The sequence below is a fragment of the Chiloscyllium plagiosum genome, unplaced genomic scaffold (assembly GCF_037043375.1).
Source record: "Chiloscyllium plagiosum isolate Xiang-an unplaced genomic scaffold, Cpla_swu_hap1 HiC_scaffold_2, whole genome shotgun sequence".
NCBI classification, from domain to species: domain Eukaryota; kingdom Metazoa; phylum Chordata; class Chondrichthyes; order Orectolobiformes; family Hemiscylliidae; genus Chiloscyllium; species Chiloscyllium plagiosum.
In genome coordinates this window covers 64,206,350-64,219,431 of record NW_028270140.1, presented here as the reverse complement: position 1 = coordinate 64,219,431, position 13,082 = coordinate 64,206,350, and positions in this window count along the sequence as shown.

Sequence of the window (13,082 nt, the reverse complement as noted above, 5' to 3'; positions counted from 1 at the left end):
GCCCAATCTTGCATTGGTATATCTGTTTGATGTCTTTTCCATTTAGCATGGCGATAGTGCCACACAACATGCTGAAAGATGTTTGTGAGTCATGATTCTATAGTGAGCCAGATGAGCTTTACCCAGCAATCGACAGTGGTTTCACAGTCATCTGTAGATTCTTAATTACAAATATTTTTTATATGTCTGCCACGAACCCGGGTCCCCAGAGCATTAACTGATTTTCTGGAATAATAGTCCAATGATAACAGCACTAGGCCATTGCCTCTTCAACTTAAAAGATATGATCCTGCAAGCAAACTTCAGGGAATTTTATTTTCTCATTGTGAAGGCAGGACTTGATCTCCATTATGACTGTGCTGTGGTCACTCTTATTGATGTTGTAATGGAAAGATGCATCTGCAGTTGACGGATTGGTAAGGATGAGGTCAAGTGTGTTTTTCCCTCTTCATTGTTCCATCACTACCCGCTGCAGTACACATCACTACACTCTAGCAGCTATGTCTTTTCAGACCTGACCAGCTTGATCAGTAATGCTGCTGCCAAGCCACTCTTGGTGATGAACATTGAAATTCCCCTCCCAGGGTACATTGTGCACCCTAGCCACCATCAATGCTGCCTCCAAGTGTTGTTCAACATGGAGGAGTACTGATTCATCAGTGCAGAGAGGACAGAACATGGCAATCAGCAGGAGATTTCTTTGCCCATGTTAAACTGAAGCCATGAGACTTAATGGGGTCTACTGCCAATGTTGAGGCAACTCCCTCCAGACTGTTTGCTACTGTTCTCCAACCTCTGCTAGTGGGACAGGACATAGCCAGGGTTGGTGATGGTGGTGCCTGTGAAATTGTCTGTAAGCTATGATCCCATGAGTATGACTATGGCTGTTGCTCAAGTAGTTTGTGAAACAGCTCTCCTGATTTTGGCACTATCCCCCAGATGTTAGCTAAGAGGACTTTGGGGGGTCGACAGGGCTGTTTCTACCATTGCAATTTCTGGAGACTAATTCAATGCCTGGTGGTCCGTCCAGTTTCATTTCTTTGAGACTTTGTAACAGGTGGCTAGTGACCGGTGCTGAAAATGTGTTGCTGGAAAAGCGCAGCAGGTCAGGCAGCATCCAGGGAACAGGAGAATCGACGTTTCGGGCATAAGCCCTTTTTCCTGAAGAAGGGCTTATGCCCGAAATGTCGATTCTCCTGTTCCCTGGATGCTGCCTGACCTGCTGCGCTTTTCCAGCAACACATTTTCAGCTCTGATCTCCAGCATCTGCAAACCTCACTTTCTCCTCAAGGCTAGTAACCAGTGGCTTACTAGGTTATTTCATAGGGCAGTTGAGAGTCAACAATATTTCTGTGAAGCTGGAGTCAGATGTAGGCCAGACCAGGTGAAGATGACAGATTTCCTTCCCTGAAGGAGATTGGTAAGTCAGATGGTTTTTTCCGGCAATCAACACTGGTTTCATGGTCATTAGTAGACTCTTAATTCAAATATTTTTGTAGTCAACAGTAGATTCTTAATTTCAGAAATTTTTATATATCTGCCATCTGCCAAGTGGAATTTGAACCGGGTCCCCAGAGTTTCTGGATTAATAGTCTAGTGATAATAGCACTATACCATCGTCCCACTAATGTAAAAGAAATGATCCTACAAGTAGACTTTAAGAAATTGAAAAGCAAGACTTCAAAGGCAATAATCTCTGGATTATTCCTGGTACCATGTAGTAGTGAGTAAAGGAATTGTATAGAACACATACAGTAATAGAAGAATAGAGCAAATGAATGCTTGACTGGAAAGATGGTGCGGGTGGGAGGGACATTTTCAGGGGAGGCTGGACCTGTACAGGTTGACAGATTACATCTGAAACAGGAATGGACTAATATCCTAGCAGGAAAATGTGCTATTGCTGTTGAGATGGATTTAAAATAGATTTGCGGGAAATGGGTCACTGAAAAGTAATTCAGAGGGGAAAGAAGTTAAAATTCAAGCAAGTCTAAAAGACAGAGGAAACAAATTAAATAAGAAAGAAGTGAGTTTAGCAAGGTTAAATGGAATATATTTTAATGCAAGGAGCCTATGTAATAAGATAGATGAGTTGAGGACACAGATATCATAGCTATGACTGAGACTTGGCTGAGGAATAGACAGGATTAGTACCTCAACATTCCTGGTTATTGGGTATTCAGACAAGATATACAGGAGCTAGAAGAGGAAAGGAATCACAGTATTGATAAAGAAATCAATTAAAGCAGTGAGGACGGATGATTTATTGGAAGGATCGGCAAATGAGGCCTTATGGGTAAACATTAAAAACACAAAAGGGGCAAGGAGAGATAAACAATCATGTATGCAGCCAGGTTTCAAAGAAGTCTCTGTATAATAATACAATAAAAGTAAGGGATTTTAGCAAACCAAATGTTAAGTGATATAATCTTAGTATGCAGGTAGGGAGGGAACAAAATTCATAAATTCAAAGAACCACGGGCACTATATAGAAAGCCCAACAACAGAGGAGTTATTTCCAGACCTAATATTTTGGAAATGAACCAAGGTAGGTGAAAGGTGGATTAATTATATCCTCCTCTACTACATTTATTACTTGACGCACTAATTCTCATCATTTTCTCTATGATAGCACCATTTTAACATGTTCTGGTCACATAATTAATTATTTTTCCTATGGTCATGATTATCAATTAAGTACATTACCTGACTAACCCCTTCAATTACTTTATAGGGACCACTGAACTTTGCTTTTAATAGGCATTTTATAAAGGCAACAGTACCAAAACTTCATCTATTGCTTTAAACGATCTGTTTATTTCATATCTATCTGCCCACTCTTTCATTTTGTTTTAAATGTTCCTGTGCAACTCTACATGCTCCTCTTAACTTTTAAACTCCTGTTAAACTTCAATTTGTTTTTCTGGATTAGCAATATAGATATAGTTCTGATTTATGCAGTTGTTGTGTTCCTGTTTGACCCCATGCTACACAAAAATCATGCTATACAAATCACTTTTAAAGTGTTGACGATGCAAATGTGCTATAGCCAACACATATTTTAAAAGTTCGCACTTTAGAAACAACATCCCCTATTTGTAATAACGGATTTGCAATGAACTGTGCATTATTGCAGAACAACATGTATCTCTAATCAGTTTTAGTGCTCCTCTTATTTCATGGCCATAACCTAATTCAAATAGCCTGAAGCCAACAGATATGTTTGGGGAATCTCTGGGGCAAATAAGATAAAATCTAATCCTTTGTCCCAGTCCTTTGGACACATAATAATAGGCATTGATCATGATTCTGAGAGCTTGGTGATACCTTTCCAAAGCACGTTGGGTCTGCAAATGGTATACAGTCAATTTTAATTGTTGAATCCCCAACTACTGATTATATCTTGAAAAGTTTTGTCATAAAGTTTGATCCTTGATCAGGCTGTACTTCCATTTGTAGACCATAATCAATGAAAAACTGTGTGACTTTTTTCAATAGACTTTAGTTTTGATTGCTCTTAAGGGAATAGCCTCTGGAAATTAAAAACCCATAACCATAGCAGTAAGGATATATTCATGTCCAACATTCATTTTACGGCATAGTCCTACACAATCCACTAGTAGATGAATAAATGGTCCCTTAAAAACTAGTCTTGGAATTAAGGGAGCTGTTGTAATCACATAATAAGATTTACTTACAACTTGACATATATTTATGCAGGTTTGGCAAGATAAAATACTTGTTTATGGATGCTTGAGTTCTCTGAATCCCCACATGCCCTACCGTGGGAATCTATGTGTTACTTGCAATATCTCCCTTTGTTAGCAATATCAATATCACTACCAGATGTACAACTGACCAGTCTTCATCTATGAGTTTGTGAGGATTTCTCTACTTCCCCATCAGCACTTCTTTCTTAAAATAATAACACTCTGAAATTCCTTCAAACTCTGTATGAGCTGACTGCGCCCATTTATTAAATTCAGGATGTGCTTTTTGTGCTTTATATTTTACAGTGCTAACTGACACATCAGTGAAAGTGCACAGTTACCGCCTTTGCTGTTTGAATTCATATATCACTGGACATCGGAGTGCGTCTGGGAAAATTAACAAACAGCGAAATTCACAACTGATCTAGGAGGAACATTTTTGTGCGCGGTCATAGCACTGAAACAGATAAGTGGATATTTTAAGCGTGGCCCTACAGTAAGTCTGCAGTAGTGAGAAGAGTGGGTTCTTTATTGATTATATGTTTTATTAAGATATGTGTCTTGATTAAACTTAAAATATAAGCCATAAGTATTAAATTAAACTGAAGCAGTGTTTTGTTGAGGAATAAGACAGTGCTATTTTCTGGTCTGTAGATTGAAAGAAGCAAAAATGGCCTTTAGGAGAGTGATATGCTCTTCTTGCCGGATGTGGGAGTTTAGGGAGAGTTTGTGTTACTGAAGATTATACCTACAATAAATGCCGTTGGTTGCGAACCTTATCAGATCAAATGGATTGGTTGGTGAGACAGTTAGAAGCAATGAGGAATTTACAAGAGCAAGGGGATACGATGGATGGCAGTTACAGAAAGGGGGAAAATTTGCAGATACAGTCACATAAATGGGTTAACTCCAGAAAAAGTAAGGGAGGTAGGCAATTAGTGCAGGTGTCTTCTGTAGCTTATCCCCATTTCAAGCATGTATGCTGTTTTGGAAAATATAGGGGGTGATGGATTCTTAGGGAAACGTAGCATGAGCAGCCAAGTTTCTGGTATTGAGACTGGCTCTAATACAACAAGGGGTTCATCAGGTTCCAAGAGATCGATTGTGTCAGGGGACTCTCTAGTCCGAGGTACAGACAGACGTTTTTGTGACCAGCGGCTAAAAATCAAAATGGTGTATTGTTTCCCTGGTGTCAGGATCAAGGATGTCTCAGAGATGGTGCAGAATGTTCTCACGGGGGAGAGGGACTAGCAGGATGACATTGTACACATTTAAAACCAATGACATAGGAAGGGAAAAGGTTGAGATTCTGAAGGGAGATTACAGAGAGTTAGGCAGGAATTTAAAAAGGAGGTCCTTGAGAGTAGTAATATCTGGATTACTACCCGTGCTACAAGCTTATGAGGGCAGGAATAGGAGGATAGAGCAGATGAATGCATGGCTGAGGAGCTGGTGTATGGGAGAAAGATTCACATTTTTGGATCATTGGAATCTCTTTTGGGGTAGAAGTGACCTGTACAAGAAGGACAGATTGCACGTAAATTGGAAGGGGACTAATATACTGGCAGGGAAATTTGCTAGAGCTGCTCGGGAAAATTTAACTAGTAAGGTTGGGGGGGGGTGGGGATGGTGGGACCCAGGGAGATAGTGAGGAAAGAGATCGATCTGAGACTGTTGCAGTTGAGAACAGAGGCAAGTCAAACAGTCAGGGCAGGCAGGGACAAAGCAGAGAACAAGGTAGGACTGAGAAATTAAACTGCATTTATTTCAATGCAACAGGCCTAACAGGGAAGGCAGATGAACTCAGAGCATGGTTAGGAACATGGGATTGGAATAACATAGCAATTACAGAAACATGGCTCAAGGATGGACAGGACTGGCATCTTAATGTTCCAGGATACAAAGGATATCCTGGATAGAAAGGGAGGCAAGAGAGGAGAGGGGATGGTGTTTTTGTTAAGGGATAGCATCATAGCTGTACCGAGGGAGGATATTCCCAGAAATAGATCCAGGGAAGTTATTTGGGTGGAACTGAGAAATAAGAAAGGGATGATCACCTTATTGGGATTGTATTATAAACCCCCTAATAGTCAGAGGGAAATTGAGAAACAAACTTGTAAGGAGATTTCAGCTATCTGAAAGAATAATAGGGTAGTTATGGTAGGGGATTTTAACTTTCCAAACATAGACTGGGACTGCCATAGTGTTAAGGGTTTAGATGGAGAGGAATTTGTTAAGTGTGTACAAGAAAATTTTCTGATTCAGTATTTGGATGTACCTACTAGAGAAGGTGCAAAACTTGAACTACTCTTGGGAAATAAGGTAGAACAGGTGACTGAGGTGTCAGTGGGGGATCACTTTAGGGCCAGCAATTCTATTCGTTTTAAAATAGTGTTGGAAAAGGATAGACTAGATATCAAAGTTGAAGTTCTAAATTGGAAAAAGGCTAGTTTTGATGGCATTAAGCAAGAACTTTCAAAAGCTGACTGGGGGCAGATGTTCACAGGTAAAGGGATGGCTGGAAAATGGGAAGCCTTCAGAAATGAGATAACGAGAGTCCAGAGGCAGTATATTCCGGTTAGGGCGAAAGTAAAGGCTGGTAGATGTAGAAAATGCTGGATGGCGAAAGAAATTGAAGGTTTGGTTCAGAAAGAGGAGGAAGCATATGTAAGGTATAGACAGGATAGCTCGAGTGAATCCTTAGAAAGAGCATAAAGGCAGTAGGAGTATACTAAAGAGAGAAATCAGAAGGGCATAAAGGGGACATGAGATTGCTTTGGCAAATAGAGTTAAGGAGAATCCTTAGATAGGATAGTGAGGAAGGCGTTTGGTATGCTTTCCTTTATTGATCGGTGTATTGAGTACAGGAGTTGGGAAGTCATGTTACAGCTGTACAGGACATTGGTTAGGCCACTGTTGGAATATTACATGCAATTCTATTCTCCTTCCTATCAGAAAAATGTTATGAAAATTGAAAGGGTTCAGAAAAGATTTACAAGGATGTTGCCAAGGTTGGAGGATTTGAGCTATAGGGAAAGATTGAATAGGCTAGGGTTGTTTCCCTGGAACATTGGAAGGTAAGGGGTGACCTTATAGAGCTTTACAAAATTATGAAGGGCATGGATAGGATAAATAGACAAAGTCTTTTCCCTGGGGCCAGGGAGTCCAGAACTAGAGGGCATAGGTTTAGGGTGAGAGGGGAAAGATATAACAGACCTAAGGGGCAACTTTTCATGCAGAGGGTGGTACGTGTATGGAATGAGCTGCCAGAGGAAGTGGTGGAGGCATCTATGACATTTCAGAACAAGCTCATTCAAAAATACATAAACTTTAAAAATAATCCTTCATACCTTTTATTAACACCAAATACTGAAGCAAATCCTTGCAGAATTCCAGTTGATTTTCTTGTTCATTGACATCATGAAAATTGATTAGCTGTTAAATCCATAATCATATTAATCTTCACACATGGAATTACATCAAGTGCATTATAAAGAAGTAATAAATGTAAGTAACTGAATGGCCTTTAATCAGTTAGTTTGAATAATTCCAACAAATTTGTTAGATATATTCCCCCCAAAAAATTTCTTTCTAATCGTTACCCTCTTTAAGTGGCTAATAGAAGTCAAATAGGTCTGAAATGGGCAAGTGCGACCTTATTTTTTTTTGGAAATCTGCGACCAGAGTTGGTTTTTGTGATTATATGTTTTATTGAGAGTTGCCTTTTGATTACACTTCAAAAATACAAAACACAGGTACCAAGTTTTCTTGGAGCAGTAAGACTGTGCTGAGAGAACCCAGGCAGACAGTAAGAAAAAAGATGTCTGACACTGATGCAGTTGGGAAAAGGAGCAACTCAAACAGTAGGGCAGGCAGGAGCAAAGCAGAGGCCGAGGTAGGACTGAGAAATTAAACTATTTATTTCAATCCAAAAAGCCTAGCAAGTAAGGGTGTGATTGGGAACATGGGAGTGGGATATCATAGCAATCACAGAGATGTGGCTCAGGGATGGACAGACTGACAGCTTAATATTTCAGCGTATAATTGTTAGAGGAAGGATAGAAAGCAGGGGATGGGGGGGGGGGGGTAAAATGAGAGGGGCAGTGGCATTTTCGATTCGGGATAACATTACAACTATACTCAGGGAGGGTATTCTTTGGAGTACATCCAGGGAAGTTATTTGGGTGGAACTTAGAAAGGGATGATCGCCTTTTTGGTATTGTGCTCTAGACCCTCAGCAGTCAGCAGGAAATCGAGAAACAAATTTGTAAGGAAATCTGGTATCTGTAAGAATAATACGGTGGTAATGGTAGGGGACTTTAACTTTCCAAATGAGGATTGGGACTGCCAAACTGTTAAGGGCTTGGATGGAGAGGAATTTGTTTGGTATGTACAAGAACATTTTCTGATTCAGTATGTGGATGCACCTACTAGAGAAGGAGCAAAACTTGATCATCTTTGAGAAATAAGGCAGATGACTGAGTTGTCATTGAGGGAGAATTTGGGGGCCAGTGATCATAATTCTATTAGTTTTAACATAATGGTGAAAAAGGATAGACCACATCTAAAAGTTAAAATTCTAATTTGGAGAAAGGCCAATTTTGACAGTATTAGGCATGAACTTTCAAAAGTTGATTGGGGGTGGATATTTGCGGGTAAAGGGTCAACTGAAAAATGGGAAGCCTTCAAAACAAGATAATGGCAGTCCAGAGATAGTATGCTCCGGTTAGGCTGAAGGGCAAGGCTGATAGACGTAGGGATGCTGGATGATGAGAGTAATTGACATTTTGGTCAAGGAAAAGAAGGAAGCATATTGTCAGGTAATGAACATCAGGGAGAGAGTAATTCCCTCGAAGAGTATAAAGGCAGTAGAAGCATGTTTAATGGTAAAATCAGGAGTCCAAAAAAGAGACATGACATAGCTTTGGCAAATAGAGTTAAGGAGAATCCAAAGAGATTCTACAGATACATTAAGGACAAAAGAGTAACTAGGGAGAGAATTGGGCCCCTAAAAGATCAGCAAAACCCTCTACATGTGGAACCACAGGAGATTGGGGGGATACTAAGTTAGCATTTTGCATCAGTATTTACAATGGAGAAACATATGGAATATAGAGAATGTGGGGAAAGTACATAGTGACATCTTGAAAAATGTCCATGTTACAGAGGAGGAGTTTCTGGAGGTTATTTATTTATACAAATACTTTTAACATGAACAGAGGAGGTATGGTTGCTGAGTTTGCAGATGACACCAAAATTGGAGGTGTATCGACAACAAAGAAGGTTACCTCAGAGTAAAATGGGATCTTGGTCAGATGGGCCAGTGGGCTGAGGAATTGCAGATGGAGTTTAATTTAGATAAATGTGAGATGCTGCATTTTGGAAAAGCAAATCAGGGCAAAACACTTAACAGTAAGGTGCTGGGGAGTGTTGCTGAACAAAGAGATCTTGGAGTTCAGGTTCACAGTTCCTTGTAAGTGGAGTCCCAGGTAGGAACGATAGTGAAGGACGTGTTTGGTATGCTCGTCTTTATTGAGCAGTGCATTGAGTACAGGAGTTGGTAGGTCATGTTTGCAGCTGGTCAGGACATTGATTAGGCTACTTTTAGAATACAGCATTCAATTCTTGTCTCCCCGCTATAGAAAGGATGTTGTGAAACTTGAAAGATTTCAGAAAGGATTTACAAGAATGTTGCTAAGGCTGAAGGATTTGAGCTATAGGAAGAAGCTGAATAGGCATGGGGATTTTCCCTAGAATGCTGGAGGCTGAGACCAGACCTTATAGAGTTTGTAAAATCATATGGGACATGGATAAAATGAATAGCCAAGATATTTTCACCAGGCTGGGTGAGGCCAAAATTAGAGGGCATAGGGTTAAGGTGAGAGGGATAAGATTTTAAAGGGACCTTAGGGGCCACTTTTTCACATTGTGTGTGGTGCTTGTATGGAATGAGCTGCTGGAGGAAGTGGATGGGTTATGAATAGGAAAGGAAAATTAAGAGGAATATTGGCCAAATGCTGACAAATGAGACTATATTAATTTAGATATCAGGTCTGTGTGCACGAGTTGGACTGGGGTCTGTTTCCATGCTGTGCAGCTATATGACTCTATTTGTACAAGACTGAAAACCATGGAAATTTGAGACATCTGACATTTGGAGTCTGGCAGAATGGTAAGACACAGCCATCTAATATTTTTGCTACATATTAGAAAATCTGAAAACCGTGGGAATAAAGAGTGACAATGTTGATACACAATTGGCTCAAGGACAGAAAGTATTAAGTCATACTGAGTAATTGTTGAAGACAGGAGTAAAGTATACAGTGGTTTTCTCTAGAGTGCAGGATTAAGACAACTGATCTTTTTGATTCATAGAAATTACGTGGACTAGAGTATACTGGGCATAATTCCAAGGTTTGTAAATGATACAAAACACAAATGGAGTAAAGTAGAAGAATAACTACAGACTTCAGCAGGACACGATGTGTGAAATGAGCAAGTACACGATTGGTGAAATTTAATACAAAATGTGAAATGATTCTTTGTTAGAATGATACGCAATACAAACAAAATAGCACAATTTGAAAGAAGTTGGAACAATGATCTTGGGGTGTGCATACATAAATGTTTGAATGTGGCAAGATAAGTTGTCTCCTTGCTCTGCTACTGATAGTTTGTAATGCTATGGGTTAGACCTGGCTTTCGGCCATGAAGTCAAGAAGAACGTACAACTTCTTGTGCAACTTTATAAACTGGATGGAAATGATAAAAGCAAATTGTAAACATCATATTGAATTTCATTTTAATGATTCTAATATGAATGTTGTTCTGCTTTATTTCAAATGCTGAAACTGAAAATTAAAGAGGGTGAACTGCTGGAAAATCAGATTAAATATGTACCATGCGGCAATTCTCTTGAAGTCTAGAAATTTTAAACTGTATTGCTAAAGATTTAATAACTATGCCTTTGTATTATTAGATGTGCACATGACAGAAGAAAACTGCAGTTTTGAAATTTAAAGATACTGAAGAATTCCATAAATATCCTGTATCATTGTGCTGCAGAGAATGTCACCATCTTGTGGCACACTGATGTCATTTCTGCTGCAAGTAAATATCAGGATTTTGCATTTCTAATGAGACCCTTATTCCTTGGTCTTTTCAGCAAAGTTGAAAATGTGTTGCTGGAAAAGCGCAGCAGGTCAGGCAGCATCCAAGGAACAGGAAAAATCGACGTTTCGGGCATAAGCCCTTCTTCAGGAATGAGGAAAGTGTGTCCAGCAGGCTACGATAAAAGGTAGGGAGGAGGGACTTGGGGGAGGGGCGTTGGAAATGCGATAGGTGGAAGGAGGTCAAGGTGAGGGTGATCGGCCGGAGTGGGGTGGGGGCGGAGAGGTCGGGAAGAAGATTGCAGGTTAGGAAGGCGGTGCTGAGTTCGAGGGATTTGACTGAGACAAGGTGGGGGGAGGGGAAATGAAGAGACTGGAGAAAGTGTCAAATACAAACTATATTAAATAGTTAATTACTTCAAGTGATTGATTAATATTGGTCTTAATGCAGATAGTACTTAAAACTATGTGATCAAGAATGATAGCCAAGCAAAACCACCAAAATAAAAGCAAGACTTTTATTCTTGTTGTTTTATGCCCAATACCGTTAATAAAAAGGTGAACATTTCAAAAAGATGTGAAAAAATGATCTAGTAGTTGATAACATTATATTGTCAAATCATTGTAAAATCGCAACAGTAAATTTGATCATTTTGTAAGCTAAACATATAACAATGTGCATGGTGCATTTTGTTTTTTTTTAAGTTTCTTTTTATAAATGCAAGGCATGGACACTATACGTTTCCAGCATGAAGTGCTACATAAAAACTAAAGATTCTCTGTAAGCATAAGCTCTGTCAGACACAAGTTCAATTAGTATAGTCAATGCATTAATTTTCCAAGCAAATTTAAGGTCATTATAATAAGTTAATCTAGCCATTGCTGGATGAATTGTATTACTCACTTTGTATTATTGTGTTCAGTACCTCTCTGCAATAATATTTCTGCACTCGACATAGCTAGCCTAAACTGTAAATGTTAATTCTACTGAAGCATTAATATCAAGCTATATTGCATGTAAAAACCTCTCATTACTGCTGCCTTACAGCTAATATTCAACTAAATCTGCAGATCACAACAAAATGTAAAGTATATTTCCTGAAGTAAATATAATAAATTGAAAGACAGAAACAGCATCAAATTGAATAAAAACTTGGGAATTTGAACAAATATTCAAATCGGAAATGGATTGAGCATAAGAAAAGGTTGTGGGAGTTTGGGTGAAGGATAAGGTTGGTATTCATGTGGTGTCTTTGATGGTTTTACGATATCCCAATTACCTTAAAACCAATTAAATACTTTTGACCATAGGCAAAATCATAAACAGCAATGATTGGACTGCATTTGTTGAACCTTTGAGAGTGCACCAATTAGTTAATTGACAACTAATTTAAGACCATCAAACTCATAACATGGCTCATGGATATTTAATGAAGCAGCAGACATTCTTACACATGGTAAAAACAAGGACTGCAGATGCTGGAAACCAGATTCTAGATTAGAGTGGTGCTGGAAAAGCACAGTTCAGGCAGCATCTGAGAAGCAGTAAAATCGATGTTTTGAGCAAAAGCCCTTCATCTATTCCTGATGAAGGGCTTTTGCCCGAAATGTCTATTTTACTGCTACTCGGATGCTGCCTGAACTGCTGTGCTTTTCCAGCACCACTCTAATCTAAATTCTTACACATGGACCCCATTCCCTATGAACATAAAGAATATGTTCAAGCCTTGCAGCATTTTTTTTGCAAATTAACAAGAATGTGGGGACCTGGATGTAGGTTTGCTCACTGAGCTATAAGGTTCGTTTTAAGACGTTTTGTCACCATACTAGGTAACATCATCAGTGAGCCTCGGGATGAAGCACTGGCAGCATGGCCTGCTTTCTATTTATGTGTTTAGGTTTCCTTGGGCTGGTGATATAATTTCTTATGGTGATGTCATTTCAGATTATTTTTCGCAGGGGGTGGTAAATGGAATCCAATTCAATGTGTTTGTTGATAGAGTTCTGACTGGAATGCCATGCTTCTAGTTTTTCTCATGCATGTCTGTTTGGCTTGTCCTAAGATGGATGTGTTGTCCAAGTCAAGGTGGTGTCCTTCCTCATCTGTTCATGTATCCTAGTTTTCTGCCAGTTTGTCCAATGTAGTGTTTGTTACAGTTATAGAGTCATAGAGATGTACAGCGTGAAAATAGACCCTTCAGTCCAAACCGTCCATGCTGACCAGATATCCCAACCCAATTTAGTCCCACCCTGCCAGCACCCA